Below are 5372 nucleotides of genomic sequence, written 5' to 3'. Positions count from 1 at the left end.
TTTTTTGAGTTGGAGTCTCACTCTGTCACCCAGGCTGGAGTGCAGTGGCACAATCACGGCTACCGCAGCCTCTGCTTGCTGAGCTCAGGCGATCCTTCCACCTCAGCCTCCCAAGTAGCTGGGACTATAGACATGCACCACCACCTCTGGCTAATTTTTAACTTTTATGCAGAGACAAAATCTTGCCATGTTGCCCAGGCTGGTCTCAAACCCCTGGGTTCAGGCAATCCTCTCACCTCGACCTCTCCAAAGGGCTGGGATGATCACAGGCGTGAGCCCCTTCACCCAGCCCGACTCTCATTTCTTAATGAGGCATCACAGGACAGGTTGGGGCCCAGAGTGTGCTCATTAGTCATGAATTGATTCATAAACCCAAGACCATCCAAGATTTATTAGGAACGATCAAATCATGGAGCGTGTATCTGAAGACAGGGACTTTGCTTGCCAGGAAGAAACACAACCATAGTTCATAAGTTTTCGCCCTGCCAGTTAAACGGTCTGCCCAGAGCCTGCCTGGACACCTTCTTTGCCGGGACGCTACCAAGGATCTCACACTTGGTGAATAAAAAATAAGAGCATATCAACAACAGCAGATGGCGACTGGGCGTTCACTACGAGCTGGGCACCTTCCTGGGGCTCTGGGTGTGTCATTCTCACTCCAGCCTCCTAAGGCCCTGGGCTGCATGCCACTATTGTCTCCATTTCCCAGATGAAGAAACGGAGGCCCGGAGAGACAAACGCAATTGTTCAAGGACACTCAGTGAATGATCGTGAAGCCGGTTTGAACCCAAGTGTTCTAAGTCACAGCACTCGCATCTCAGCCCCTGGGTAGAGGGCAAGGGTGGAGGGGGAGGGGGAGGCAGAGTTCCGAAAGGAGCCCCGGGGATGGAGCCAGCGCGTCATGTCCCTTGTCCCACTCAAGCCGTGCGGTCTTCTGTGGCTCCACTGGGTGATGGCCTCGTCTTCCCCTCTCCCTCCTGCAGCTCCAGCGCCCTCGGGGTAACCGCGTGCTGTGTCTGTGTGAGAGAAGTGTTGCCGTCCCTTTCCACGGACCCTCGGCTTCTGTCCTCTGCGTCTGGTTTTGGGAGGTCCCTTTGGGCCGGAGGTTGGTGTCAGCCCCCCCCGCCACGGCCCCAAGGAGCTTTTCAGACAGATTCCTGGCTCGACTTCTGCTGGGTCAAGAAGCTCCACCCGCAACATGAGTGAGGAGGGATGACGGAGAGGGACGAGGAGGGAGGGAGCGTGGGCACGCGTCACCCCCAGGCGAGGCCACAGGAGGCTGGGTGGAAGCGCAGAGGGGAAGGCAGCACCGAGAAGGGAGCGGGGGTTGTCCCCGGAAGAAGCGACGGAAGACCCCCGCAGAATCCGCTCCGTCGGCCTGTCCTCCCTGCCGGCCCGGGACTGACGCCACACACTGTGGATGCTGGCCACGCAAGTTCCCCATCCGGTTCTCTTGCTGTTAGTGGTGTCTGGAGAGCCGGAAACGCGGTAGAAGACAAAATAACACAGAAACCGTGGGACACGGTGATTTGGAGACTCAGAAACCCGTTAGTCTTACCACATGCCCAAATGGAATTTTAAACTTACTTTCCACAGAATTTCCCGTCAGCGCAGCACCCCGTGCCGGCCAGCGTTGCCCAGTGTCTTCCTCAACTCATGCGCCGTCACCGTGGTCAGCACGTTCGCCCGCCTTACGCGCCAGGTGATGGGCACAGCTTACATGGATTTCCTCCTCAGACCGCACACGGCAGCCCTGTGGGGTCAGTGACAGTAGGAGGCTGAACCCGGGGGCCAGAGTCGTCACACAACTCGCCCACGGTCACAAAGCAAGCAGGCAGCCAGCCGGGACTCGAGCCCTAACTTCCCTGCCCTGGGCAGCCACGCTGTTGACCTCTGTGCTCCACGGAGGCCCACCAGTCAATGGTCCTCAAACAGTAAGCACACCCAACGGGCAGAGTTCCGGCCCCTACCTCAGAGCATCTGTTTCCAAAAGTCTGAGTGGGGACAGGGAGGGACATTTTCATAAGCACCGGCGGTGACTCAGACAGGTGGCCTGTGGGCAGGGCTTTGAGGAGCGTGGCCCTAGACACTTACGGAACAGTCTCGACAGTGTCATGGGATCGTTCATGAGTTCCGTTTCTGCAAGCGTGTCTCCCTGTGGCCACAGATTGACCCGGCCTTTGTCACAAAGTTTGCTTGAGGCGTCGCAGAACCCCTTCATCCTGCTACGGGCACCCAAGACAGCGGAGAGGGGCGTCGAAAGGCCTTGCCCCGGCAACACGCGCCCCGGCGTCCTGTCCTGGCCTTAGGCAGAGCGTGGAGGGCCTCGGCTTGTCTCTGCCCCCTCCACCGTGGGCTTCGGGCTGCTCAGAGACCACCCCAGGCGCGGCTAGCACTCCCGACGCCGCCCAGCCTGGCCTCCGGCTCGACAGTCAGTTATGTGTCCCCGTGTTCCTCTTGGCCCAGAGATTGAGAGAGAGAGAAGGCGAAGTCACTCCTCCCGGCGAGATGCGGCCCTGCTTTCCGCGCCCCGCCCCCACACACCGCCCAAGGAAGCGGCGCTGCAGGGACCGTCACGTGGGAGTTTCTGCCCTGGGAACCTCAGGCACGGGGCGGCCCACGGGGAGATGTTTTGGTCAGATGTGCCTCTCGGTGCCTCATGAGTGAGGCTGCCCGGCAGTTTCCGGGTGTCGCATCCCTGCACACTCCGTGGGACCCCTCGGAGGCTCCGACGTCAGGAGAAAGGAGGACCGTGAGCGGGTGTTGGAGAGGGAAGCACAGGCAGAGGGCGGGGCGGGGACAGGGGGACAGCTTGCCCTCTCAGAAGCCAGGGCTCGAGCCACAGGCGATGTCCTCAGACTCCACACGGACCCTGCCTGCAAACAAGAAATAAGACCCAGGGTATCGCTCTCTGTGATGGGCGTGGGGGAGGAATCAAGGAAAGCCCTGCGGGCGGGACCCCTGAGCCTCGGGACACACCTGGATGCCCCAACACCCAGCCCCTGGGCCCGGACACATGGCCATGAGAGCTTCTCATAAGACCGAGGAGGCACAGCTGGACGTTTGTATCCAAGCATTCTCTGCCTCTGACAAATGTTATGCTGAACAATTTGAAGCAAAAATGCAGGGGATGCTTTTTTTCACAGTATTTACACACGCATTTAGTTTGCGTCCCCAGACTGGACAGGGTCACTGAGTGCTCAGGGAAGACACAGTTTAGGAAGGACACACACCACCACCACCCCCCACCCCAGTTCTCTCTGATCCTCAGAAGTGAACCTGCTAGGATCGGCCAAGGCTATTTCAGAAGTCGTGTTTAAAGCCTTAGATTAGCAGTGGTTGGTTAACAGGTTTATTATACCTTTATGAAATATGTTTTTCTTTTTGTTTGTTTATTTTTTGGGTGAGCTGGGGGCCTCACTCTGTCGCCCAGGCTGGAGTGCAGTGGCATGCTCACGGCTACCATAGTCTTGACCTGCCGGGCTCAGACGATCCTTCCACCTCAGCCCTCCAAATCGCTGGGTCTACGGTGCATGCCATCATGCCTGGATGTCTTTTTAATTTTTTTATTTTTGTAAAGACGAGGTCTTGCTATGTGGCCCAGGCTGGTCTTAAACTCCTGGGCTCAAGCAACCCTCCTGCCTTGGCTTCTCAGGGTGCTGGGATTACAGGCCCGAGCCACCATGCCCAGCATCTGTTTTCAAGACAAAATAGACCCTGCAACACAGACAATCATCTGTAAGCTGTTAATGGCTGGTGAATAAATAAGTGTCTGCGGCAAGAATAGCTGTGTGCCTGCCCTAACTCTGCCATCAAATCGGACGTCCACTGTAGAAATCCTTCCCGAATCAAGGTGGTTTAGAGACGGCGACTAGGGCGAGCACGCCAGAGCCCCGCTGCTGCCGCCGTCACAGCCTCCGTTCGTCCTCACCGCCACCTTCGAAGTGGGCCTGTGGTCCCATTTGGCGGAGGAGGACCATGAGCTCCAGAGGACAGAGTCGCCAGCCCCGGCCAGACAGCCGGGAGCCAACGCAGCCAACGATGGTGGACCAGCCTGGGTCACCTTCCCTCTTTGTCCTCCGCGGCCCGGGAGGGTAAGCCAGCTTGTGTCACCATCCCTGTCCACCTCCGCACTCTACCGCACGCTCAGCTGTGCCCATCCACCCCCCCCCCACTTCTGGATCAGCTACCGGATGACTCGGAACCGAGGCCTGAGACAGTGGCCCAGGCGACTCTCCCTGCCGCTGGCGACTGTCAGCAAGGGACGGTCCTTCAACTCCATCCTCTTCCCCCACTAAGGCTGAGAAGCGATGAGTGTTCTTCAATCTCTGTTTTCTTTTTAGGTTGCGGGGCACAGTTCAGGGTTAGGTAGATAAGCGGTCATCGTACATGTAAAGTTTGGGCCTTCGATCTTTAAAAAAAAAAAAAACTGGCCAGGCACGGTGGCTCATGCTTGTAATCCCAGCATTTTAGGAGGCCAAGGCAGAAGGATTGCTTGAGGCCAGGAGTTCAAGACCAGCCTAGGCAACAAAGGGAGACCTCGTCTCCATTAAAAAAATCAAAATATTGGCCAGACATGATGGTGCGCACCTATAATCCCAGCTACTTGGGAGGCTGATACAGGAGGGTCACTTAAGCCCGAGAGTTGGCGGCAGCAGTGAGCTGTGATCACGCCACTGCACTCCAGCCTGGGTGACAGAGTGAGACCCTGACACAAAAAATGTTGATGATAAATAAAACAGAATAAATAAAATTAGTCAGCTGTGGTGCACCTGTGGTCATGGCTATGTGGGAGACTGGGATGGGGGATCATTTGAGTCCGGAGTTGGAGTCGGAGCGTGACAGTGCATTTCAACCTGGGCAGCAGAGTGAGATCCCACCTCTAGTTAATGAATCAGTTCATTAAGTTGCTGGATACAGGACATGCCTTCCCCATGACCCCGGTACCTGGTGGGAGGCCCTGCAGAACAGGTATGGGCGGAGAAACCCAGGCCCTCAGAGAGCAAGCGCGGCGACCCGTAACAATGCATCTTTCCATATGCCGTCTACTCGCTTCCACTTGACGCACAAGCTCTTCGGGACAGGAGTCCTGTTCGCCGTGTCGTCCGCTTGTGGCGCACCGCAGGTGCTCAAGACACATCTGTCAGGTGAGTAAGTACATGACCTCTCCAGGTTAGAAAAGCTTCCCGAACCCCGTCCTCACTTAGTCACTGAACACATGTGCAAGGGAAGGCTCCCCGCACCCGGCGCCCAGGGCGCGGGCTGTGCAGAGCCAGGCCCAGCTTCCGACACTCACAGCCCTGCAGCCCTGGGCCAGCCAGCCAGCCATCCTACACTGCAGCCTCCCCGTGTGCCCGTGGAGAATGAGAGTC

The sequence above is a fragment of the Carlito syrichta genome, unplaced genomic scaffold (assembly GCF_000164805.1).
Source record: "Carlito syrichta isolate Samal-C Ts95f unplaced genomic scaffold, Tarsius_syrichta-2.0.1 Scaffold97037, whole genome shotgun sequence".
NCBI lineage: Eukaryota > Metazoa > Chordata > Mammalia > Primates > Tarsiidae > Carlito > Carlito syrichta.
This window is presented reverse-complemented; position numbering follows the sequence as displayed.